We start from the raw sequence: 27,957 nt of genomic DNA, 5'->3' as shown, positions 1-27,957 counted from the left end.
TGTTCATTGTTTTTTATATGAAATGATGATATATCCTATTGTTTCTTACAGTGCATTGGGTTGAAAAACGTTTTAACAGGATCTATTGATGAGGGTATATGGTTATGAAACAGGGACTTCTTGAACTGCACTCCTATGCTCTACCACTGAGTTAAACCCTTGAATGCTGAAAACTGCCCTTTTTGAAAAAGGTGTTAGAGTGGGTGACTGTATGGAACTTGTAGAACTAATGACATCAGTGCACATCTGATCAGCTGTACAAATTAATACATTTCATTAAGTGCATATTATTGGTTTCCACCACAGTTTTATAACATTCATATGAGCTTCCAATTGACCATTTCAAACTGATAATATCACCAGTAGAACTTGGGTGAATGTAAAACACAGCTTGTATCATATGAAGAAATCCTAAACAGTTTCATGGTGTTTACCCTATGTTTCAGTAGATGATCAGGAGTATTTCAAATGTAGAAATGTGTTGCTCATTACATAAAATGCTAACATTGTAAATGTTTTCTTTAATTTATTTAATAAAAAACATTTCTACAGGTAAAACAGTTGAACAAGGGGCACCCAGATTTAAACTAGAGACCTCTTGATCTGCATTCAAATGCTCTACCACTGAGCTATACCCCCAGTTCTGAAAAAAGTTCACCTTTATTAATTCAGTAATATGTATAAAGTGCAAGCAACATGCAATCACCATCAAAGCAATGCATTTTCAGCCACCAAACCCTCCTTTTAAGTATAAGGGGTACAAAAATGTCCTTTATCTGCCTTGGTAAAATACAGTGAGGTTTCCATTGCAAGAATTCATACATTTCGTATCACATGTAGATCTTGGAACATGGAAAAAAAACGTTTGTCAAATGCACAAATTCTGCAAAACGTAACTGCTTCTCTACTGCAGTTTGTTGATTTTGTACTAAGAGTATAGTTAAACCCAATTGTTCATTGTTTTTTATATGAAATGATGATATATCCTATTGTTTCTTACAGTGCATTGGGTTGAAAAACATTTTAACAGGATCTATTGAAGAGGGTATATGGTTATGAAACAGGGACTTCTTGAACTGCACTCCTATGCTTTACCACTGAGTTAAACCCTTGAATGCTGAAAACTGCCCTTTTTTAAAAAGGTGATAGAGTGGGTAACTGTATGGAACTTGTAGAACTAATGACATCAGTGCACTTCTGGTCAGCTGTACAAATTAATACAGTTCATTAAGGGCATATTATTGATTTCCACCACAGTTTTATAACATTCATATGAGCTTCCAATGGACTATTTCAAACTGATAATATCAACAGTAGAACTTGGGTGAATGTAAAACACAGCTTGTATCATATGAAGAAATCCTAAACAGTTTCATGGTGTTTACCCTATGATTCAGGAGATGATCAGGAGCATTTCAAATGTAGAAATATGTTGCTCATTACATAGAATGCTAAGATTGTAAATGTTTTCTTCAATTTATTTAATAAAAAAATATTTCTACAGGTAAAACAGTTGAACGAGGGGGCACCCAGATTTGAACTAGGGACCTCTTGATCTGCAGTCAAATGCTCTACCACTGAGCTATACCCCCAGTTCTGAAAAGTTCACCTTTATTAATTCAGTAATATGTACAAAGTGCAAGCAACATGTAATCACCATCAAAGCAAAGCATTTTCAGCCACCAAAACCTCCTTATAAGTATATGGGGTGCAAAGGATGTCCTTTATCTGCCTTGGTAAAATACAGTGAGGTTTCAATTGCAAGAATTCATACATTTCGTATCACATGTAGATCTTGGAACATGGAAAAAAAACGTTTGTCAAATGCACAAATTCTGCAAAACATAACTGCTTCTCTACTGCAGTTTGTTGATTTTGTGCTAAGAGTATAGTTAAACCCAATTGTTCATTGTTTTTTATATGAAATGATGATATATCCTATTGTTTCTTACAGTGCATTGGGTTGAAAAACATTTTAACAGGATCTATTGATGAGGGTTTATGGTTATGAAACAGGGACTTCTTGAACTGCACTCCTATGCTCTACCACTGAGTTAAACCCTTGAATGCTGGAAACTACCCTTTTTCTAAAAAGGTGATAGAGTGGATAACTGTATTGAACTTGTAGAACTAATGACATCAGTGCACTTCTGGTCAGCTGTACAAATTAATACATTTCATTAAGGGCATATTATTGGTTTCCACCACAGTTTTATAACATTCATGTGAGCTTCCAATGGACTATTTCAAACTGATAATATCACCAGTAGAACTTGGGTGAATGTCAAACACAGCTTGTATCATATGAAGAAATCCTAAACAGTTTCAAGGTGTTTACCCTATGTTTCAGGAGATGATCAGGAGTATTTCAAATGTAGAAATGTGTTGCTCATTATATATATAAAATGCTAAGATTGTAAATGTTTTCTTGAATTTATTTAATAAAAAAAATATTTATACAGGTAAAACAGTTGAACAAGGGGGCACCCAGATTTGAACTAGGGACCTCTTGAACTGCAGTCAAATGCTCTACCACTGAGCTATACCCCCAATTCTGAAAAGTTCACCTTTATTAATTCAGTAATATGTACAAAGTGCAAGCAACATGCAATCACCATCAAAGCAAAGCATTTTCAGCCACCAAAACCTCCTTATAAGTATATGGGGTGCGAAGGATGTCCTTTATCTGCCTTGGTAAAATACAGTGAGGTTTCCATTGCAAGAATTCATACATTTCGTATCACATGTAGATCTTGGAAGATGGAAAAAAAATATTTTGTCAAATGCACAAATTCTGAAAAATGTAGCTGCTTCTCTACTGCAGTTTGTTGATTTTGTGCTAAGAGTATAGTTTAACCCAATTGTTCATTGTTTTTTATATGAAATGATGATATATCCTATTGTTTCTTACAGTGCATTGGGTTGAAAAACGTTTTAACAGGATCTATTGATGAGGGTATATGGTTATGAAACAGGGACTTCTTGAACTGCACTCCTATGCTCTACCACTGAGTTCAACCCTTGAATGCTGAAAACTGCCCTTTTTCTAAAAAGGTGATAGAGTGGGTAACTGTATGGAACTTGTAGAACTAATGACATCAGTGCACTTCTGGTCAGCTGTACAAATTAATACATTTCATTAAGGGCATATTATTGGTTTCCACCACAGTTTTATAACATTCATGTGAGCTTCCAATGGACTATTTCAAACTGATAATATCACCAGTAGAACTTGGGTGAATGTCAAACACAGCTTGTATCATATGAAGAAATCCTAAACAGTTTCAAGGTGTTTACCCTATGTTTCAGGAGATGATCAGGAGTATTTCAAATGTAGAAATGTGTTGCTCATTATATAAAATGCTAAGATTGTAAATGTTTTCTTCAATTTATTTAATTAAAAAATATTTCTACAGGTAAAACAGTTGAACAAGGGGGCACCCAGATTTGAACTAGGGACCTCTTGAACTGCAGTCAAATGCTCTACGACTGAGCTATAACCCCAGTTCTGAAAAGTTCACCTTTATTAATTCAGTAATATGTACAAAATGCAAGCAACATGCAATCACCATCAAAGCAAAGCATTTTCAGCCACCAAAACCTCCTTATAAGTATATGGGGTGCGAAGGATGTCCTTTATCTGCCTTGGTAAAATACAGTGAGGTTTCCATTGCAAGAATTCATACATTTCGTATCACATGTAGATCTTGGAACATGGAAAAAAAATCTTTTGTCAAATGCACAAATTCTGCAAAATGTAACTGCTTCTCTACTGCAGTTTGTTGATTTTGTGCTAAGAGCATAGTTAAACCCAATTGTTCATTGTTTTGTATATGAAATGATGATATATCTTATTGTTTCTTACAGTGCATTGGGTTGAAAAACATTTTAACAGGATCTATTGAAGAGGGTATATGGTTATGAAACTGGGACTTCTTGAACTGCACTCCTATGCTTTACCACTGAGTTAAACCCTTGAATGCTGAAAACTGCCCTTTTTTAAAAAGGTGATAGAGTGGGTAACTGTATGGAACTTGTAGAACTAATGACATCAGTGCACTTCTGGTCAGCTGTACAAATTAATACAGTTCATTAAGGGCATATTATTGGTTTCCACCACAGTTTTATACCATTCATATGAGCTTCCAATGGACTATTTCAAACTTATAATATCACCAGTAGAACTTGGGTGAATGTAATACACAACTTGTATCATATGAAGAAATCCTAAACAGTTTCAAGGTGTTTACCCTATGTTTCAGGAGATGATCAGGAGTATTTCAAATGTAGAAATGTGTTGCTCATTACATAAAATGCTAACATTGTAAATGTTTTCTTCAATGTATGTATTACAAAAAAATATTTCTACAGGTAAAACAGTTGAACAAGGGGGCACCCAGATTTGAACTAGGGACCTCTTGATCTGCAGTCAAATGTTCTACCACTGAGCTATACCCCCAGTTCTGAAAAGTTCACTTTTATTAATTCAGTAATATGTACAAAGTGCAAGCAACATGCAATCACCATCAAAGCAAAGCATTTTCAGCCACCAAACCCTCCTTATAAGTATATGGGGTGCGAAGGATGTCCTTTATCTGCCTTGGTAAAATACAGTGAGGTTTCCATTGCAAGAATTCATACATTTCGTATCACATGTAGATCTTGGAAGATGGAAAAAAAATATTTTGTCAAATGCACAAATTCTGAAAAATGTAGCTGCTTCTCTACTGCAGTTTGTTGATTTTGTGCTAAGAGTATAGTTTAACCCAATTGTTCATTGTTTTTTATATGAAATGATGATATATCCTATTGTTTCTTACAGTGCATTGGGTTGAAAAACGTTTTAACAGGATCTATTGATGAGGGTATATGGTTATGAAACAGGGACTTCTTGAACTGCACTCCTATGCTCTACCACTGAGTTAAACCCTTGAATGCTGAAAACTGCCCTTTTTGAAAAAGGTGTTAGAGTGGGTGACTGTATGGAACTTGTAGAACTAATGACATCAGTGCACATCTGATCAGCTGTACAAATTAATACATTTCATTAAGTGCATATTATTGGTTTCCACCACAGTTTTATAACATTCATGTGAGCTTCCAATGGACTATTTCAAACTGATAATATCACCAGTAGAACTTGGGTGAATGTAAAACACAGCTTGTATCATATGAAGAAATCCTAAACAGTTTCAAGGTGTTTACCCTATGTTTCAGGAGATGATCAGGAGTATTTCAAATGTAGAAATGTATTGCTCATTATATAAAATGCTAAGATTGTAAATGTTTTCTTCAATTTATTTAATAAAAAAAATATTTCTACAGGTAAAACAGTTGAACAAGGGGGCACCTAGATTTGAACTGGGGACCTCTAAATCTGCAGTCAAATGCTCTACCACTGAGCTATAACCCCAGCTCTGAAAAGTTCACCTTTATTAATTCGGTAATATGTACAAAGTGCAAGCAACATGCAATCACCATCAAAGCAAAGCATTTTCAGCCACCAAAACCTCCTTATAAGTATATGGGGTGCGAAGGATGTCCTTTATCTGCCATGGTAAAATACAGTGAGGTTTCCATTGCAAGAATTCATACATTTCGTATCACATGTAGATCTTGGAACATGGAAAAAAAATCTTTTGTCAAATGCACAAATTCTGCAAAACGTAACTGCTTCTCTACTGCAGTTTGTTGATTTTGTACTAAGAGTATAGTTAAACCCAATTGTTCATTGTTTTTTATATGAAATGATGATATATCCTATTGTTTCTTACAGTGCATTGGGTTGAAAAACATTTTAACAGGATCTATTGAAGAGGGTATATGGTTATGAAACAGGGACTTCTTGAACTGCACTCCTATGCTTTACCACTGAGTTAAACCCTTGAATGCTGAAGACTGCCCTTTTTTAAAAAGGTGATAGAGTGGGTAACTGTATGGAACTTGTAGAACTAATGACATCAGTGCACTTCTGGTCAGCTGTACAAATTAATACAGTTCATTAAGGGCATATTATTGGTTTCCACCACAGTTTTATACCATTCATATGAGCTTCCAATGGACTATTTCAAACTGATAATATCACCAGTAGAACTTGGGTGAATGTAAAATACAGCTTGTATCATATGAAGAAATCCTAAACAGTTTCATGGTGTTTACCCTATTTTTCAGGAGATGATCAGGAGAATTTCAAATGTAGAAATGTGTTGCTCATTACATAAAATGCTAACATTGTAAATGTTTTCTTCAATTTATGTATTACAAAAAAAATTCTACAGGTAAAACAGTTGAACAAGGGGCACACAGATTTGAACTAGGGACCTCTTGATCTGCACTCAAATGCTCTACCACTTAGCTATACTCCCAGTTCTGAAAAGTTCAACTTTATTAATTCAGTAATATGTACAAAGTGCAAGCAACATGCAATCACCATCAAAGCAATGCATTTTCAGCCACCAAACCCTCCTTATAAGTAAAAGGGGTACAAAAATGTCCTTTATCTGCCTTGGTAAAATACAGTGAGGTTTCCATTGCAAGAATTTATACATTTCGTATCACATGTAGATCTTGGAACATGGAAAAAAATCTTTTGTCAAATGCACTAATTCTGCAAAATGTAACTGCTTCTCTACTGCAGTTTGTTGATTTTGTGCTAAGAGTATAGTTAAACCCAATTGTTCATTGTTTTTTATATGAAATGATGATATATCCTATTGTTTCTTACAGTGCATTGGGTTGAAAAACATTTTAACAGGATCTATTGACGAGGGTATATGGTTTTGAAACAGGTACTTCTTGAACTGCACTCCTATGCTCTACCACTGAGTTAAACCCTTGAATGCTGAAAACTGACCTTTTTTTAAAAAGGTGATAGAGTGGGTAACTGTATGGAACTTGTAGAACTAATGACATCAGTGCACTTCTGGTCAGCTGTACAAATTAATACATTTCATTAAGGGCATATTATTGGTTTCCACCACAGTTTTATAACATTCATGTGAGCTTCCAATGGACTATTTCAAACTGATAATATCACCAGTAGAACTTGGGTGAATGTAAAACACAGCTTGTATCATATGAATAAATCCTAAACAATTTCAAGGTGTTTACCCTATGTTTCAGGAGATGATCAGGAGTATTTCAAATGTAGAAATGTATTGCTCATTATATAAAATGCTAAGATTGTAAATGTTTTCTTCAATTTATTTAATAAAAAAAATATTTCTACAGGTAAAACAGTTGAACAAGGGGGCACCCAGATTTGAACTGGGGACCTCTAAATATGCAGTCAAATGCTCTACCACTGAGCTATAACCCCAGCTCTGAAAAGTTCACCTTTATTAATTCGGTAATATGTACAAAGTGCAAGCAACATGCAATCACCATCAAAGCAAAGCATTTTCAGCCACCAAAACCTCCTTATAAGTATATGGGGTGCGAAGGATGTCCTTTATCTGCCATGGTAAAATACAGTGAGGTTTCCATTGCAAGAATTCATACATTTCGTATCACATGTAGATCTTGGAACATGGAAAAAAAATCTTTTGTCAAATGCACAAATTCTGCAAAACGTAACTGCTTCTCTACTGCAGTTTGTTGATTTTGTACTAAGAGTATAGTTAAACCCAATTGTTCATTGTTTTTTATATGAAATGATGATATATCCTATTGTTTCTTACAGTGCATTGGGTTGAAAAACATTTTAACAGGATCTATTGAAGAGGGTATATGGTTATGAAACAGGGACTTCTTGAACTGCACTCCTATGCTTTACCACTGAGTTAAACCCTTGAATGCTGAAAACTGCCCTTTTTTAAAAAGGTGATAGAGTGGGTAACTGTATGGAACTTGTAGAACTAATGACATCAGTGCACTTCTGATCAGCTGTACAAATTAATACATTTCATTAAGTGCATATTATTGGTTTCCACCACAGTTTTATAACATTCATATGAGCTTCCAATTGACCATTTCAAACTGATAATATCACCAGTAGAACTTGGGTGAATGTAAAACACAGCTTGTATCATATGAAGAAATCCTAAACAGTTTCATGGTGTTTTCCCCTATGTTTCAGGAGATGATCAGGAGTATTTCAAATGTAGAAATGTGTTGCTCATTACATAAAATTCTAACATTGTAAATGTTTTCTTCAATTTATTTAATAAAAAAACATTTCTACAGGTAAAACAGTTGAACAAGGGGCACCCAGATTTAAACTAGAGACCCCTTGATCTGCAGTCAAATGCTCTACCACTGAGCTATACCCCCAGTTCTGAAAAGTTCACCTTTATTAATTCAGTAATATGTATAAAGTGCAAGCAACATGCAATCACCATCAAAGCAATGCATTTTCAGCCGCCAAACCCTCCTTTTAAGAATAAGGGGTACAAAAATGTCCTTTATCTGCCTTGGTAAAATACAGTGAGGTTTCCATTGCAAGAATTCATACATTTCGAATCACATGTAGATCTTGGAACATGGAAAAAAAACGTTTGTCAAATGCACAAATTCTGCAAAACGTAACTGCTTCTCTACTGCAGTTTGTTGATTTTGTGCTAAGAGTATAGTTAAACCCAATTGTTCATTGTTTTTTATATGAAATGATGATATATCCTATAGTTTCTTACAGTGCATTGGGTTGAAAAACATTTTAACAGGATCTATTGAAGAGGGTATATGGTTATGAAACAGGGACTTCTTGAACTGCACTCCTATGCTTTACCACTGAGTTAAACCCTTGAATGCTGAAAACTGCCCTTTTTAAAAAAGGTGATAGAGTGGGTAACTGTATGGAACTTGTAGAACTAATGACAACAGTGCACTTCTGGTCAGCTGTACAAATTAATACATTTCATTAATGGCATATTATTGGTTTCCACCACAGTTTTATAACATTCATATGAGCTTCCAATGGATTATTTCAAACTGATAATATCACCAGTAGAACTTGGGTGAATGTAAAACACAGCTTGTATCATATGAAGAAATCCTAAACAGTTTTAATGTGTTTAACCTATGTTTAAGGAGATGATCAGGAGTATTTCAAATGTAGAAATGTGTTGCTCATTATATAAAATGCTAAGATTGTAAATGTTTTCTTCAATTTATTTAATAAAAAAAATATTTGTAAAGGTAAAACAGTTGAACAAGGGGGTACCCAGATTTGAACTAGGGACCTCTTGATCTGCAGTCTAATGCTCTACCACTGAGCTATACCCCTGGTTCTGAAACGTTCACCTTTATTAATTCAGTAATATGTACAAAGTGCAAGCAACATGCAATCACCATCAAAGCAAAGCGTTTTCAGCCACCAAACCCTCCTTATAAGTATATGGGGTGCGAAGGATGTCCTTTATCTGCCTTGGTAAAATACAGTGAGGTTTCCATTGCAAGAATTCATACATTTCGCATCACATGTAGCTCTTGGAACATGGAAAAAAAATCTTTTGTCAAATGCACTAATTCTGCAAAATGTAACTGCTTCTCTACTGCAGTTTGTTGATTTTGTGCTAAGAGCATAGTTAAACCCAATTGTTCATTGTTGTGTATATGAAATGATGATATATCTTATTGTTTCTTACAGTGCATTGGGTTGAAAAACATGTTAACAGGATCTATTGAAGAGGGTATATGGTTATGAAACAGGGACTTCTTGAACTGCATTCCTACGCTCTACCACTGAGTTAAACCCTTGAATGCTGAAAACTGCCCTTTTTTAAAAAGGTGATAGAGTGGGTGACTGTATGGAACTTGTAGAACTAATGACATCAGTGCACTTCCGGTCAGCTGTACAAATTAATACAGTTCATTAAGGGCATATTATTGGTTTCCACCACAGTTTTATTACATTCATATGAGCTTCCAATGGACTATTTCAAACTGATAATATCACCAGTAGAACTTGAGTGAATGTAAAACACAGCTTGTATCATATGAAGAAATCCTAAACAGTTTCATGGTGTTTACCCTATGTTTCAGGAGATGATCAGGAGTATTTCAAATGTAGAAATATGTTGCTCATTACATAGAATGCTAAGATTGTAAATGTTTTCTTCAATGTATTTAATAAAAAAATATTTCTACAGGTAAAACAGTTGAACAAGGGGGCACCCAGATTTGAACTAGGGACCTCTTGATCTGCAGTCAAATGCTCTACCACTGAGCTATACCCCCAGTTCTGAAAAGATTACCTTTATTAATTCAGTAATATGTACAAAGTGCAAGCAACATGCAATCACCATCAAAGCAAAGCATTTTCAGCCACCAAAACCTCCTTATAAGTATATGGGGTGTAAAGGATGTCCTTTATCTGCCTTGGTAAAATACAGTGAGGTTTCCATTGCAAGAATTCATACATTTCGTATCACATGTAGATCTTGGAACATGGAAAAAAAACGTTTGTCAAATGCACAAATTCTGCAAAACGTAACTGCTTCTCTACTGCAGTTTGTTGATTTTGTGCTAAGAGTATAGTTAAACCCAATTGTTCATTGTTTTTTATATGAAATGATGATATATCCTATTGTTTCTTACAGTGCATTGGGTTGAAAAACATTTTAAAAGGATCTATTGATGAGGGTATATGGTTATGAAACAGGGACTTCTTGAACTGCACTCCTATGCTCTACCACTGAGTTAAACCCTTGAATGCTGAAAACTGCCCTTTTTCTAAAAAGGTGATAGAGTGGGTAACTGTATGGAACTTGTAGAACTAATGACATCAGTGCACTTCTGGTCAGCTGTACAAATTAATACATTTCATTAAGGGCATATTATTGGTTTCCACCACAGTTTTATAACATTCATGTGAGCTTCCAATGGACTATTTCAAACTGATAATATCACCAGTAGAACTTGGGTGAATGTCAAACACAGCTTGTATCATATGAAGAAATCCTAAACAGTTTCAAGGTGTTTACCCTATGTTTCAGGATATGATCAGGAGTATTTCAAATGTAGAAATGTGTTGCTCATTATATAAAATGCTAAGATTGTAAATGTTTTCTTCAATTTATTTAATAAAAAAAATATTTCTACAGGTAAAACAGTTGAACAAGGGGGCACCCAGATTTGAACTAGGGACCTCTTGAACTGCAGTCAAATGCTCTACCACGGAGCTATACCCCCAGTTCTAAAAAGTTCACCTTTATTAATTCAGTAATATGTACAAAGTGCAAGCAACATGCATTCACCATCAAAGCAAAGCATTTTCAGCCACCAAAACCTCCTTATAAGTATATGGGGTGCGAATGATGTCCTTTATCTGCCTTGGTAAAATACAGTGAGGTTTCCATTGCAAGAATTCATACATTTCGTATCACATGTAGATCTTGGAACATGGAAAAAAATCTTTTGTCAAATGCACAAATTCTGCAAAATGTAACTGCTTCTCTACTGCAGTTTGTTGATTTTGTGCTAAGAGCATAGTTAAACCCAATTGTTCATTGTTTTGTATATGAAATGATGATATATCTTATTGTTTCTTACAGTGCATTGGGTTGAAAAACATTTTAACATGATCTATTGATGAGGGTATATGGTTATGAAACAGGGACTTCTTGAACTGCATTCCTATGCTCTACCACTGAGTTAAACCCTTGAATGCTGAAAACTGCTCTTTTTTAAAAAGGTGATAGAGTGGGTGACTGTATGGAACTTGTAGAACTAATGACATCAGTGCACTTCTGGTCAGCTGTACAAATTAATACAGTTCATTAAGGGCATATTATTGGTTTCCACCACAGTTTTATAACATTCATATGAGCTTCCAATGGACTATTTCAAACTGATAATATCACCGTAGAACTTGGGTGAATGTAAAACACAGCTTGTATCATATGAAGAAATCCTAAACAGTTTCATGGTGTTTACCCTATGTTTCAGGCGATGATCAGGAGTATTTCAAATGTAGAAATATGTTGCTCATTACATAGAATGCTAAGATTGTAAATGTTTTCTTCAATTTATTTAATAAAAAAATATTTCTACAGGTAAAATAGTTGAACAAGGGGGCACCCAGATTTGAACTAGGGATCTCTTGATCTGCAGTCAAATGCTCTACCACTGACCTATACCCCCAGTTCTGCAAAGCTCGCCTTTATTAATTCAGTAATATGTACAAAGTTCAAGCAACATGCAATCACCATCAAAGCAAAGCATTTTCAGCCACCAAAACCTCCTTATAATTATATGGGGTGTAAAGGATGTCCTTTATCTGCCTTGGTAAAATACAGTGAGGTTTCCATTGCAAGAATTCATACATTTCGTATCACATGTAGATCTTGGAACATGGAAAAAAAAGTTTGTCAAATGCACAAATTCTGCAAAACTTAACTGCTTCTCTACTGCAGTTTGTTGATTTTGTGCTAAGAGTGTAGTTAAACCCAATTGTTCATTGTTTTTTATATGAAATGATGATATATCCTATTGTTTCTTACAGTGCATTGGGTTGAAAAACATTTTAACAGGATCTATTGATGAGGGTATATGGTTATGAAACAGGGACTTCTTGAACTGCACTCCTATGCTCTACCACTGAGTTAAACCCTTGAATGCTGAAAACTGCCCTTTTTGAAAAAGGTGTTAGAGTGGGTGACTGTATGGAACTTGTAGAACTAATGACATCAGTGCACTTCTGGTCAGCTGTACAAATTAATACATTTCATTAAGTGCATATTATTGGTTTCCACCACAGTTTTATAACATTCATATGAGCTTCCAATTGACCATTTCAAACTGATAATATCACCAGTAGAACTTGGGTGAATGTAAAACACAGCTTGTATCATATGAAGAAATCCTAAACAGTTTCATGGTGTTTACCCTATGTTTCAGGAGATGATCAGGAGTATTTCAAATGTAGAAATGTGTTGCTCATTACATAAAATGCTAACATTGTAAATGTTTTCTTTAATTTATTTAATAAAAAACATTTCTACAGGTAAAACAGTTGAACAAGGGGCACCCAGATTTAAACTAGAGACCTCTTGATCTGCATTCAAATGCTCTACCACTGAGCTATACCCCCAGTTCTGAAAAAAGTTCACCTTTATTAATTCAGTAATATGTATAAAGTGCAAGCAACATGCAATCACCATCAAAGCAATGCATTTTCAGCCACCAAACCCTCCTTTTAAGTATAAGGGGTACAAAAAAGTCCTTTATCTGCCTTGGTAAAATACAGTGAGGTTTCCATTGCAAGAATTCATACATTTCGTATCACATGTAGATCTTGGAACATGGAAAAAAAACGTTTGTCAAATGCACAAATTCTGCAAAACGTAACTGCTTCTCTACTGCAGTTTGTTGATTTTGTACTAAGAGTATAGTTAAACCCAATTGTTCATTGTTTTTTATATGAAATGATGATATATCCTATTGTTTCTTACAGTGCATTGGGTTGAAAAACATTTTAACAGGATCTATTGAAGAGGGTATATGGTTATGAAACAGGGACTTCTTGAACTGCACTCCTATGCTTTACCACTGAGTTAAACCCTTGAATGCTGAAAACTGCCCTTTTTTAAAAAGGTGATAGAGTGGGTAACTGTATGGAACTTGTAGAACTAATGACATCAGTGCACTTCTGGTCAGCTGTACAAATTAATACAGTTCATTAAGGGCATATTATTGGTTTCCACCACAGTTTTATACCATTCATATGAGCTTCCAATGGACTATTTCAAACTTATAATATCACCAGTAGAACTTGGGTGAATGTAAAACACAACTTGTATCATATGAAGAAATCCTAAACAGTTTCAAGGTGTTTACCCTATGTTTCAGGAGATGATCAGGAGTATTGCAAATGTAGAAAGGTGTTGCTCATTATATGAAATGCTAAGATTGTAAATGTTTTCTTCAATTTATTTAATAAAAAAAATATTTCTACAGGTAAAACAGTTGAACAAGGGGGCACCCAGATTTGAACTAGGGACCTCTTGATCTGCAGTCAAATGCTCTACCACTGAGCTATACCCCCAGTTCTGAAAAGTTCACCTTTATTAATTCAGTAACATGTACACAGTGCAAGCAACATGCAATCACCATCAAAGCAAAGCATTTTCAGCCACCAAAACCTCCTTATAAGTATATGGGGTGCGAAGGATGTCCTTTATCTGCCTTGGTAAAATACAGTGAGGTTTCCATTGCAAGAATTCATACATTTCGTATCACATGTAGATCTTGGAACATGGAAAAAAAATCTTTTCTCAAATGCACAAATCCTGCAAAATGTAACTGCTTCTCTACTGCAGTTTGTTGATTTTGTGCTAAGAGCATAGTTAAACCCAATTGTTCATTGTTTTGTATATTAAATGATGATATATCTTATTGTTTCTTACAGTGCATTGGGTTGAAAAACATTTTAACAGGATCTATTGAAGAGGGTATATGGTTATGAAACAGGGACTTCTTGAACTGCATTCCTATGCTCTACCACTGAGTTAAACCCTTGAATGCTGAAAACTGCTCTTTTTTAAAAAGGTGATAGAGTGGGTGACTGTATGGAACTTGTAGAACTAATGACATCAGTGCACTTCTGGTCAGCTGTACAAATTAATACAGTTCATTAAGGGCATATTATTGGTTTCCACCACAGTTTTATAACATTCATATGAGCTTCCAATTGACTATTTCAAACTGATAATATCACCAGTAGAACTTGGGTGAATGTAAAATACAGCTTGTATCATATGAAGAAATCCTAAACAGTTTCATGGTGTTTACCCTATTTTTCAGGAGATGATCAGGAGTATTTCAAATGTAGAAATGTGTTGCTCATTACATAAAATGCTAACATTGTAAATGTTTTCTTCAATTTATGTATTACAAAAAAAATTCTACAGTTAAAACAGTTGAACAAGGGGCACACAGATTTGAACTAGGGACCTCTTGATCTGCACTCAAATGCTCTACCACTTAGCTATACTCCCAGTTCTGAAAAGTTCAACTTTATTAATTCAGTAATATGTACAAAGTGCAAGCAACATGCAATCACCATCAAAGCAATGCATTTTCAGCCACCAAACCCTCCTTATAAGTAAAAGGGGTACAAAAATGTCCTTTATCTGCCTTGGTAAAATACAGTGAGGTTTCCATTGCAAGAATTTATACATTTCGTATCACATGTAGATCTTGGAACATGGAAAAAAATCTTTTGTCAAATGCACTAATTCTGCAAAATGTAACTGCTTCTCTACTGCAGTTTGTTGATTTTGTGCTAAGAGTATAGTTAAACCCAATTGTTCATTGTTTTTTATATGAAATGATGATATATCCTATTGTTTCTTACAGTGCATTGGGTTGAAAAACATTTTAACAGGATCTATTGACGAGGGTATATGGTTTTGAAACAGGTACTTCTTGAACTGCACTCCTATGCTCTACCACTGAGTTAAACCCTTGAATGCTGAAAACTGACCTTTTTTTAAAAAGGTGATAGAGTGGGTAACTGTATGGAACTTGTAGAACTAATGACATCAGTGCACTTCTGGTCAGCTGTACAAATTAATACATTTCATTAAGGGCATATTATTGGTTTCCACCACAGTTTTATAACATTCATGTGAGCTTCCAATGGACTATTTCAAACTGATAATATCACCAGTAGAACTTGGGTGAATGTAAAACACAGCTTGTATCATATGAAGAAATCCTAAACAGTTTCAAGGTGTTTACCCTATGTTTCAGGAGATGATCAGGAGTATTTCAAATGTAGAAATGTATTGCTCATTATATAAAATGCTAAGATTGTAAATGTTTTCTTCAATTTATTTAATAAAAAAAATATTTCTACAGGTAAAACAGTTGAACAAGGGGGCACCCAGATTTGAACTGGGGACCTCTAGATCTGCAGTCAAATGCTCTACCACCGAGCTATAACCCCAGCTCTGAAAAGTTCACCTTTATTAATTCGGTAATATGTACAAAGTGCAAGCAACATGCAATCACCATCAAAGCAAAGCATTTTCAGCCACCAAAACCTCCTTATAAGTATATGGGGTGCGAAGGATGTCCTTTATCTGCCATGGTAAAATACAGTGAGGTTTCCATTGCAAGAATTCATACATTTCGTATCACATGTAGATCTTGGAACATGGAAAAAAAATCTTTTGTCAAATGCACAAATTCTGCAAAACGTAACTGCTTCTCTACTGCAGTTTGTTGATTTTGTACTAAGAGTATAGTTAAACCCAATTGTTCATTGTTTTTTATATGAAATGATGATATATCCTATTGTTTCTTACAGTGCATTGGGTTGAAAAACATTTTAACAGGATCTATTGAAGAGGGTATATGGTTATGAAACACGGACTTCTTGAACTGCACTCCTATGCTTTACCACTGAGTTAAACCCTTGAATGCTGAAAACTGCCCTTTTTTAAAAAGGTGATAGAGTGGGTAACTGTATGGAACTTGTAGAACTAATGACATCAGTGCACTTCTGATCAGCTGTACAAATTAATACATTTCATTAAGTGCATATTATTGGTTTCCACCACAGTTTTATAACATTCATATGAGCTTCCAATTGACCATTTCAAACTGATAATATCACCAGTAGAACTTGGGTGAATGTAAAACACAGCTTGTATCATATGAAGAAATCCTAAACAGTTTCATGGTGTTTTCCCCTATGTTTCAGGAGATGATCAGGAGTATTTCAAATGTAGAAATGTGTTGCTCATTACATAAAATGCTAACATTGTAAATGTTTTCTTCAATTTATTTAATAAAAAAACATTTCTACAGGTAAAACAGTTGAACAAGGGGCACCCAGATTTAAACTAGAGACCTCTTGATCTGCAGTCAAATGCTCTACCACTGAGCTATACCCCCAGTTCTGAAAAGTTCACCTTTATTAATTCAGTAATATGTATAAAGTGCAAGCAACATGCAATCACCATCAAAGCAATGCATTTTCAGCCGCCAAACCCTCCTTTTAAGAATAAGGGGTACAAAAATGTCCTTTATCTGCCTTGGTAAAATACAGTGAGGTTTCCATTGCAAGAATTCATACATTTCGAATCACATGTAGATCTTGGAACATGGAAAAAAAACGTTTGTCAAATGCACAAATTCTGCAAAACGTAACTGCTTCTCTACTGCAGTTTGTTGATTTTGTGCTAAGAGTATAGTTAAACCCAATTGTTCATTGTTTTTTATATGAAATGATGATATATCCTATAGTTTCTTACAGTGCATTGGGTTGAAAAACATTTTAACAGGATCTATTGAAGACGGTATATGGTTATGAAACAGGGACTTCTTGAACTGCACTCCTATGCTTTACCACTGAGTTAAACCCTTGAATGCTGAAAACTGCCCTTTTTTAAAAAGGTGATAGAGTGGGTAACTGCATGGAACTTGTAGAACTAATGACAACAGTGCACTTCTGGTCAGCTGTACAAATTAATACATTTCATTAATGGCATATTATTGGTTTCCACCACAGTTTTATAACATTCATATGAGCTTCCAATGGATTATTTCAAACTGATAATATCACCAGTAGAACTTGGGTGAATGTAAAACACAGCTTGTATCATATGAAGAAATCCTAAACAGTTTTAAGGTGTTTAACCTATGTTTAAGGAGATGATCAGGAGTATTTCAAATGTAGAAATGTGTTGCTCATTATATAAAATGCTAAGATTGTAAATGTTTTCTTCAATTTATTTAATAAAAAAAATATTTGTAAAGGTAAAACAGTTGAACAGGGGGGTACCCAGATTTGAACTAGGGACCTCTTGATCTGCAGTCTAATGCTCTACCACTGAGCTATACCCCTGGTTCTGAAACGTTCACCTTTATTAATTCAGTAATATGTACAAAGTGCAAGCAACATGCAATCACCATCAAAGCAAAGCGTTTTCAGCCACCAAACCCTCCTTATAAGTATATGGGGTGCGAAGGATGTCCTTTATCTGCCTTGGTAAAATACAGTGAGGTTTCCATTGCAAGAATTCATACATTTCGCATCACATGTAGCTCTTGGAACATGGAAAAAAATCTTTTGTCAAATGCACTAATTCTGCAAAATGTAACTGCTTCTCTACTGCAGTTTGTTGATTTTGTGCTAAGAGCATAGTTAAACCCAATTGTTCATTGTTGTGTATATGAAATGATGATATATCTTATTGTTTCTTACAGTGCATTGGGTTGAAAAACATGTTAACAGGATCTTTTGAAGAGGGTACATGGTTATGAAACAGGGACTTCTTGAACTGCATTCCTACGCTCTACCACTGAGTTAAACCCTTGAATGCTGAAAACTGCCCTTTTTTAAAAAGGTGATAGAGTGGGTGACTGTATGGAACTTGTAGAACTAATGACATCAGTGCACTTCCGGTCAGCTGTACAAATTAATACAGTTCATTAAGGGCATATTATTGGTTTCCACCACAGTTTTATAACATTCATATGAGCTTCCAATGGACTATTTCAAACTGATAATATCACCAGTAGAACTTGAGTGAATGTAAAACACAGCTTGTATCATATGAAGAAATCCTAAACAGTTTCATGGTGTTTACCCTATGTTTCAGGAGATGATCAGGAGTATTTCAAATGTAGAAATATGTTGCTCATTACATAGAATGCTAAGATTGTAAATGTTTTCTTCAATGTATTTAATAAAAAAATATTTCTACAGGTAAAACAGTTGAACAAGGGGGCACCCAGATTTGAACTAGGGACCTCTTGATCTGCAGTCAAATGCTCTACCACTGAGCTATACCCCCAGTTCTGAAAAGATTACCTTTATTAATTCAGTAATATGTACAAAGTGCAAGCAACATGCAATCACCATCAAAGCAAAGCATTTTCAGCCACCAAAACCTCCTTATAAGTATATGGGGTGTAAAGGATGTCCTTTATCTGCCTTGGTAAAATACAGTGAGGTTTCCATTGCAAGAATTCATACATTTCGTATCACATGTAGATCTTGGAACATGGAAAAAAAACGTTTGTCAAATGCACAAATTCTGCAAAACGTAACTGCTTCTCTACTGCAGTTTGTTGATTTTGTGCTAAGAGTATAGTTAAACCCAATTGTTCATTGTTTTTTATATGAAATGATGATATATCCTATTGTTTCTTACAGTGCATTGGGTTGAAAAACATTTTAAAAGGATCTATTGATGAGGGTATATGGTTATGAAACAGGGACTTCTTGAACTGCACTCCTATGCTCTACCACTGAGTTAAACCCTTGAATGCTGAAAACTGCCCTTTTTCTAAAAAGGTGATAGAGTGGATAACTGTATGGAACTTGTAGAACTAATGACATCAGTGCACTTCTGGTCAGCTGTACAAATTAATACATTTCATTAAGGGCATATTATTGGTTTCCACCACAGTTTTATAACATTCATGTGAGCTTCCAATGGACTATTTCAAACTGATAATATCACCAGTAGAACTTGGGTGAATGTCAAACACAGCTTGTATCATATGAAGAAATCCTAAACAGTTTCAAGGTGTTTACCCTATGTTTCAGGAGATGATCAGGAGTATTTCAAATGTAGAAATGTGTTGCTCATTATATAAAATGCTAAGATTGTAAATGTTTTCTTCAATTTATTTAATAAAAAAAAATGTCTACAGGTAAAACAGTTGAACAAGGGGGCACCCAGATTTGAACTAGGGACCTCTTGAACTGCAGTCAAATGCTCTACCACGGAGCTATACCCCCAGTTCTGAAAAGTTCACCTTTATTAATTCAGTAATATGTACAAAGTGCAAGCAACATGCATTCACCATCAAAGCAAAGCATTTTCAGCCACCAAAACCTCCTTATAAGTATATGGGGTGCGAATGATGTCCTTTATCTGCCTTGGTAAAATACAGTGAGGTTTCCATTGCAAGAATTCATACATTTCGTATCACATGTAGATCTTGGAACATGGAAAAAAATCTTTTGTCAAATGCACAAATTCTGCAAAATGTAACTGCTTCTCTACTGCAGTTTGTTGATTTTGTGCTAAGAGCATAGTTAAACCCAATTGTTCATTGTTTTGTATATGAAATGATGATATATCTTATTGTTTCTTACAGTGCATTGGGTTGAAAAACATTTTAACAGGATCTATTGAAGAGGGTATATGGTTATGAAACAGGGACTTCTTGAACTGCATTCCTATGCTCTACCACTGAGTTAAACCCTTGAATGCTGAAAACTGCTCTTTTTTAAAAAGGTGATAGAGTGGGTGACTGTATGGAACTTGTAGAACTAATGACATCAGTGCACTTCTGGTCAGCTGTACAAATTAATACAGTTCATTAAGGGCATATTATTGGTTTCCACCACAGTTTTATAACATTCATATGAGCTTCCAATGGACTATTTCAAACTGATAATATCACCGTAGAACTTGGGTGAATGTAAAACACAGCTTGTATCATATGAAGAAATCCTAAACAGTTTCATGGTGTTTACCCTATGTTTCAGGCGATGATCAGGAGTATTTCAAATGTAGAAATATGTTGCTCATTACATAGAATGCTAAGATACTAAATGTTTTCTTCAATTTATTTAATAAAAAAATATTTCTACAGGTAAAACAGTTGAACAAGGGGGCACCCAGATTTGAACTAGGGATCTCTTGATCTGCAGTCAAATGCTCTACCACTGACCTATACCCCCAGTTCTGCAAAGTTCGCCTTTATTAATTCAGTAATATGTACAAAGTGCAAGCAACATGCAATCACCATCAAAGCAAAGCATTTTCAGCCACCAAAACCTCCTTATAAGTATATGGGGTGTAAAGGATGTCCTTTATCTGCCTTGGTAAAATACAGTGAGGTTTCCATTGCAAGAATTCATACATTTCGTATCACATGTAGATCTTGGAACATGGAAAAAAAAGTTTGTCAAATGCACAAATTCTGCAAAACTTAACTGCTTCTCTACTGCAGTTTGTTGATTTTGTGCTAAGAGTATAGTTAAACCCAATTGTTCATTGTTTTTTATATGAAATGATGATATATCCTATTGTTTCTTACAGTGCATTGGGTTGAAAAACATTTTAACAGGATCTATTGATGAGGGTTTATGGTTATGAAACAGGGACTTCTTGAACTGCACTCCTATGCTCTACCACTGAGTTAAACCCTTGAATGCTGAAAACTACCCTTTTTCTAAAAAGGTGATAGAGTGGGTAACTGTATGGAACTTGTAGAACTAATGACATCAGTGCACTTCTGGTCAGCTGTACAAATTAATCAATTTCATTAAGGGCATATTATTCGTTTCCACCACAGTTTTATAACATTCATGTGAGCTTCCAATGGACTATGTCAAACTGATAATATCACCAGTAGAACTTGGGTGAATGTCAAACACAGCTTGTATCATATGAAGAAATCCTAAACAGTTTCAAGGTGTTTACCCTATGTTTCAGGAGATGATCAGGAGTATTTCAAATGTAGAAATGTGTTGCTCATTATATAAAATGCTAAGATTGTAAATGTTTTCTTGAATTTATTTAATAAAAAAAATATTTCTACAGGTAAAACAGTTGCACAAGGGGGCACCCAGATTTGAACTAGGGACCTCTTGAACTGCAGTCAAATGCTCTACCACTGAGCTATACCCCCAGTTCTGAAAAGTTCACCTTTATTAATTCAATAATATGTACAAAGTGCAAGCAACATGCCTTCACCATCAAAGCAAGCATTTTCAGCCACCAAAACCTCCTTATAAGTATATGGGGTGCGAAGGATGTCCTTTATCTGCCTTGGTAAAATACAGTGAGGTTTCCATTGCAAGAATTCATACATTTCGTATCACATGTAGATCTTGGAACATGGAAAAAAAATCTTTTGTCAAATGCACAAATTCTGCAAAATGTAACTGCTTCTCTACTGCAGTTTGTTGATTTTGTGCTAAGAGCATAGTTAAACCCAATTGTTCATTGTTTTTTTATATGAAATAATGATATATCCTATTGTTTCTTACAGTGCATTGGGTTGAAAAACATTTTAACAGGATCTATTGAAGAGGGTATATGGTTATGAAACAGGGACTTCTTGAACTGCATTCCTATGCTCTACCACTGAGTTAAACCCTTGAATGCTGAAAACTGCTCTTTTTTAAAAAGGTGATAGAGTGGGTGACTGTATGGAACTTGTAGAACTAATGACTTCAGTGCACTTCTGGTCAGCTGTACAAATTAATACAGTTCATTAAGGGCATATTATTGATTTCCACCACAGTTTTATAACATTCATATGAGCTTCCAATGGACTATTTCAAACTGATAATACCAACAGTAGAACTTGGGTGAATGTAAAACACAGCTTGTATCATATGAAGAAATCCTAAACAGTTTCATGGTGTTTACCCTATGTTTCAGGAGATGATCAGGAGCATTTCAAATGTAGAAATATGTTGCTCATTACATAGAATGCTAAGATTGTAAATGTTTTCTTCAATTTATTTGATAAAAAAATATTTCTACAGGTAAAACAGTTGAACAAGGGGGGCACCCAGATTTAAACTAGGGACCTCTTGATCTGCAGTCAAATGCTCTACCACTGAGCTATACCCCCAGTTCTGAAAAGTTCACCTTTATTAATTCATTAATATGTACAAAGTGCAAGCAACATGTAATCACCATCAAAGCAAAGCATTTTCAGCCACCAAAACCTCCTTATAAGTATATGGGGTGCAAAGGATGTCCTTTATCTGCCTTGGTAAAATACAGTGAGGTTTCAATTGCAAGAATTCATACATTTCGTATCACATGTAGATCTTGGAACATGGAAAAAAAACGTTTGTCAAATGCACAAATTCTGCAAAACATAACTGCTTCTCTACTGCAGTTTGTTGATTTTGTGCTAAGAGTATAGTTAAACCCAATTGTTCATTGTTTTTTATATGAAATGATGATATATCCTATTGTTTCTTACAGTGCATTGGGTTGAAAAACATTTTAACAGGATCTATTGATGAGGGTTTATGGTTATGAAACAGGGACTTCTTGAACTGCACTCCTATGCTCTACCACTGAGTTAAACCCTTGAATGCTGAAAACTGCCCTTTTTCTAAAAAGGTGATAGAGTGGGTAACTGTATGGAACTTGTAGAACTAATGACATCAGTGCACTTCTGGTCAGCTGTACAAATTAATCCATTTCATTAAGGGCATATTATTCGTTTCCACCACAGTTTTATAACATTCATGTGAGCTTCCAATGGACTATTTCAAACTGATAATATCACCAGTAGAACTTGGGTGAATGTCAAACACAGCTTGTATCATATGAAGAAATCCTAAACAGTTTCAAGGTGTTTACCCTATGTTTCAGGAGATGATCAGGAGTATTTCAAATGTAGAAATGTATTGCTCATTATATAAAATGCTAAGATTGTAAATGTTTTCTTCAATTTATTTAATAAAAAAAATATTTCTACAGGTAAAACAGTTGAACAAGGGGGCACCCAGATTTGAACTGGGGACCTCTAGATCTGCAGTCAAATGCTCTACCACCGAGCTATAACCCCAGCTCTGAAAAGTTCACCTTTATTAATTCGGTAATATGTACAAAGTGCAAGCAACATGCAATCACCATCAAAGCAAAGCATTTTCAGCCACCAAAACCTCCTTATAAGTATATGGGGTGCGAAGGATGTCCTTTATCTGCCATGGTAAAATACAGTGAGGTTTCCATTGCAAGAATTCATACATTTCGTATCACATGTAGATCTTGGAACATGGAAAAAAAATCTTTTGTCAAATGCACAAATTCTGCAAAACGTAACTGCTTCTCTACTGCAGTTTGTTGATTTTGTACTAAGAGTATAGTTAAACCCAATTGTTCATTGTTTTTTATATGAAATGATGATATATCCTATTGTTTCTTACAGTGCATTGGGTTGAAAAACATTTTAACAGGATCTATTGAAGAGGGTATATGGTTATGAAACACGGACTTCTTGAACTGCACTCCTATGCTTTACCACTGAGTTAAACCCTTGAATGCTGAAAACTGCCCTTTTTTAAAAAGGTGATAGAGTGGGTAACTGTATGGAACTTGTAGAACTAATGACATCAGTGCACTTCTGATCAGCTGTACAAATTAATACATTTCATTAAGTGCATATTATTGGTTTCCACCACAGTTTTATAACATTCATATGAGCTTCCAATTGACCATTTCAAACTGATAATATCACCAGTAGAACTTGGGTGAATGTAAAACACAGCTTGTATCATATGAAGAAATCCTAAACAGTTTCATGGTGTTTTCCCCTATGTTTCAGGAGATGATCAGGAGTATTTCAAATGTAGAAATGTGTTGCTCATTACATAAAATGCTAACATTGTAAATGTTTTCTTCAATTTATTTAATAAAAAAACATTTCTACAGGTAAAACAGTTGAACAAGGGGCACCCAGATTTAAACTAGAGACCTCTTGATCTGCAGTCAAATGCTCTACCACTGAGCTATACCCCCAGTTCTGAAAAGTTCACCTTTATTAATTCAGTAATATGTATAAAGTGCAAGCAACATGCAATCACCATCAAAGCAATGCATTTTCAGCCGCCAAACCCTCCTTTTAAGAATAAGGGGTACAAAAATGTCCTTTATCTGCCTTGGTAAAATACAGTGAGGTTTCCATTGCAAGAATTCATACATTTCGAATCACATGTAGATCTTGGAACATGGAAAAAAAACGTTTGTCAAATGCACAAATTCTGCAAAACGTAACTGCTTCTCTACTGCAGTTTGTTGATTTTGTGCTAAGAGTATAGTTAAACCCAATTGTTCATTGTTTTTTATATGAAATGATGATATATCCTATAGTTTCTTACAGTGCATTGGGTTGAAAAACATTTTAACAGGATCTATTGAAGACGGTATATGGTTATGAAACAGGGACTTCTTGAACTGCACTCCTATGCTTTACCACTGAGTTAAACCCTTGAATGCTGAAAACTGCCCTTTTTTAAAAAGGTGATAGAGTGGGTAACTGCATGGAACTTGTAGAACTAATGACAACAGTGCACTTCTGGTCAGCTGTACAAATTAATACATTTCATTAATGGCATATTATTGGTTTCCACCACAGTTTTATAACATTCATATGAGCTTCCAATGGATTATTTCAAACTGATAATATCACCAGTAGAACTTGGGTGAATGTAAAACACAGCTTGTATCATATGAAGAAATCCTAAACAGTTTTAAGGTGTTTAACCTATGTTTAAGGAGATGATCAGGAGTATTTCAAATGTAGAAATGTGTTGCTCATTATATAAAATGCTAAGATTGTAAATGTTTTCTTCAATTTATTTAATAAAAAAAATATTTGTAAAGGTAAAACAGTTGAACAGGGGGGTACCCAGATTTGAACTAGGGACCTCTTGATCTGCAGTCTAATGCTCTACCACTGAGCTATACCCCTGGTTCTGAAACGTTCACCTTTATTAATTCAGTAATATGTACAAAGTGCAAGCAACATGCAATCACCATCAAAGCAAAGCGTTTTCAGCCACCAAACCCTCCTTATAAGTATATGGGGTGCGAAGGATGTCCTTTATCTGCCTTGGTAAAATACAGTGAGGTTTCCATTGCAAGAATTCATACATTTCGCATCACATGTAGCTCTTGGAACATGGAAAAAAATCTTTTGTCAAATGCACTAATTCTGCAAAATGTAACTGCTTCTCTACTGCAGTTTGTTGATTTTGTGCTAAGAGCATAGTTAAACCCAATTGTTCATTGTTGTGTATATGAAATGATGATATATCTTATTGTTTCTTACAGTGCATTGGGTTGAAAAACATGTTAACAGGATCTTTTGAAGAGGGTACATGGTTATGAAACAGGGACTTCTTGAACTGCATTCCTACGCTCTACCACTGAGTTAAACCCTTGAATGCTGAAAACTGCCCTTTTTTAAAAAGGTGATAGAGTGGGTGACTGTATGGAACTTGTAGAACTAATGACATCAGTGCACTTCCGGTCAGCTGTACAAATTAATACAGTTCATTAAGGGCATATTATTGGTTTCCACCACAGTTTTATAACATTCATATGAGCTTCCAATGGACTATTTCAAACTGATAATATCACCAGTAGAACTTGAGTGAATGTAAAACACAGCTTGTATCATATGAAGAAATCCTAAACAGTTTCATGGTGTTTACCCTATGTTTCAGGAGATGATCAGGAGTATTTCAAATGTAGAAATATGTTGCTCATTACATAGAATGCTAAGATTGTAAATGTTTTCTTCAATGTATTTAATAAAAAAATATTTCTACAGGTAAAACAGTTGAACAAGGGGGCACCCAGATTTGAACTAGGGACCTCTTGATCTGCAGTCAAATGCTCTACCACTGAGCTATACCCCCAGTTCTGAAAAGATTACCTTTATTAATTCAGTAATATGTACAAAGTGCAAGCAACATGCAATCACCATCAAAGCAAAGCATTTTCAGCCACCAAAACCTCCTTATAAGTATATGGGGTGTAAAGGATGTCCTTTATCTGCCTTGGTAAAATACAGTGAGGTTTCCATTGCAAGAATTCATACATTTCGTATCACATGTAGATCTTGGAACATGGAAAAAAAACGTTTGTCAAATGCACAAATTCTGCAAAACGTAACTGCTTCTCTACTGCAGTTTGTTGATTTTGTGCTAAGAGTATAGTTAAACCCAATTGTTCATTGTTTTTTATATGAAATGATGATATATCCTATTGTTTCTTACAGTGCATTGGGTTGAAAAACATTTTAAAAGGATCTATTGATGAGGGTATATGGTTATGAAACAGGGACTTCTTGAACTGCACTCCTATGCTCTACCACTGAGTTAAACCCTTGAATGCTGAAAACTGCCCTTTTTCTAAAAAGGTGATAGAGTGGATAACTGTATGGAACTTGTAGAACTAATGACATCAGTGCACTTCTGGTCAGCTGTACAAATTAATACATTTCATTAAGGGCATATTATTGGTTTCCACCACAGTTTTATAACATTCATGTGAGCTTCCAATGGACTATTTCAAACTGATAATATCACCAGTAGAACTTGGGTGAATGTCAAACACAGCTTGTATCATATGAAGAAATCCTAAACAGTTTCAAGGTGTTTACCCTATGTTTCAGGAGATGATCAGGAGTATTTCAAATGTAGAAATGTGTTGCTCATTATATAAAATGCTAAGATTGTAAATGTTTTCTTCAATTTATTTAATAAAAAAAAATGTCTACAGGTAAAACAGTTGAACAAGGGGGCACCCAGATTTGAACTAGGGACCTCTTGAACTGCAGTCAAATGCTCTACCACGGAGCTATACCCCCAGTTCTGAAAAGTTCACCTTTATTAATTCAGTAATATGTACAAAGTGCAAGCAACATGCATTCACCATCAAAGCAAAGCATTTTCAGCCACCAAAACCTCCTTATAAGTATATGGGGTGCGAATGATGTCCTTTATCTGCCTTGGTAAAATACAGTGAGGTTTCCATTGCAAGAATTCATACATTTCGTATCACATGTAGATCTTGGAACATGGAAAAAAATCTTTTGTCAAATGCACAAATTCTGCAAAATGTAACTGCTTCTCTACTGCAGTTTGTTGATTTTGTGCTAAGAGCATAGTTAAACCCAATTGTTCATTGTTTTGTATATGAAATGATGATATATCTTATTGTTTCTTACAGTGCATTGGGTTGAAAAACATTTTAACAGGATCTATTGAAGAGGGTATATGGTTATGAAACAGGGACTTCTTGAACTGCATTCCTATGCTCTACCACTGAGTTAAACCCTTGAATGCTGAAAACTGCTCTTTTTTAAAAAGGTGATAGAGTGGGTGACTGTATGGAACTTGTAGAACTAATGACATCAGTGCACTTCTGGTCAGCTGTACAAATTAATACAGTTCATTAAGGGCATATTATTGGTTTCCACCACAGTTTTATAACATTCATATGA

At 34.9% G+C, this 27,957-nt stretch overlaps 9 non-coding genes across 9 annotated transcripts; all 9 read right to left on the bottom strand.

The window, feature by feature from the left end:
- Positions 1–1,520: 1,520 nt before the first annotated feature.
- TRNAC-GCA (transfer RNA cysteine (anticodon GCA)) lies at positions 1,521–1,592 on the bottom strand. The gene has a single exon. It is a non-coding gene; the product is annotated as a tRNA-Cys (tRNA).
- An 886-nt stretch (positions 1,593–2,478) lies between these two features.
- Positions 2,479–2,550, bottom strand: TRNAC-GCA (transfer RNA cysteine (anticodon GCA)). The gene has a single exon. It is a non-coding gene; the product is annotated as a tRNA-Cys (tRNA).
- A 1,837-nt stretch (positions 2,551–4,387) lies between these two features.
- TRNAC-GCA (transfer RNA cysteine (anticodon GCA)) lies at positions 4,388–4,459 on the bottom strand. The gene has a single exon. It is a non-coding gene; the product is annotated as a tRNA-Cys (tRNA).
- Positions 4,460–10,104: 5,645 nt separating this feature from the next.
- TRNAC-GCA (transfer RNA cysteine (anticodon GCA)) lies at positions 10,105–10,176 on the bottom strand. Its single transcript has one exon. It is a non-coding gene; the product is annotated as a tRNA-Cys (tRNA).
- Positions 10,177–13,912: 3,736 nt separating this feature from the next.
- On the bottom strand, positions 13,913–13,984 carry TRNAC-GCA (transfer RNA cysteine (anticodon GCA)). Its single transcript has one exon. It is a non-coding gene; the product is annotated as a tRNA-Cys (tRNA).
- A 4,690-nt stretch (positions 13,985–18,674) lies between these two features.
- Positions 18,675–18,746, bottom strand: TRNAC-GCA (transfer RNA cysteine (anticodon GCA)). The gene has a single exon. It is a non-coding gene; the product is annotated as a tRNA-Cys (tRNA).
- A 2,785-nt stretch (positions 18,747–21,531) lies between these two features.
- TRNAC-GCA (transfer RNA cysteine (anticodon GCA)) lies at positions 21,532–21,603 on the bottom strand. The gene has a single exon. It is a non-coding gene; the product is annotated as a tRNA-Cys (tRNA).
- An 882-nt stretch (positions 21,604–22,485) lies between these two features.
- TRNAC-GCA (transfer RNA cysteine (anticodon GCA)) lies at positions 22,486–22,557 on the bottom strand. The gene has a single exon. It is a non-coding gene; the product is annotated as a tRNA-Cys (tRNA).
- Positions 22,558–26,296: 3,739 nt separating this feature from the next.
- TRNAC-GCA (transfer RNA cysteine (anticodon GCA)) lies at positions 26,297–26,368 on the bottom strand. The gene has a single exon. It is a non-coding gene; the product is annotated as a tRNA-Cys (tRNA).
- Between the last annotated feature and the right edge of the window lie 1,589 nt (positions 26,369–27,957).

This window comes from Ambystoma mexicanum, chromosome 4q, assembly GCF_040938575.1.
Source record: "Ambystoma mexicanum isolate Mex_15411 chromosome 4q, UKY_AmexF1_1, whole genome shotgun sequence".
In the NCBI taxonomy this organism is placed as follows: domain Eukaryota; kingdom Metazoa; phylum Chordata; class Amphibia; order Caudata; family Ambystomatidae; genus Ambystoma; species Ambystoma mexicanum.
This window is presented reverse-complemented; position numbering and strand designations above follow the sequence as displayed.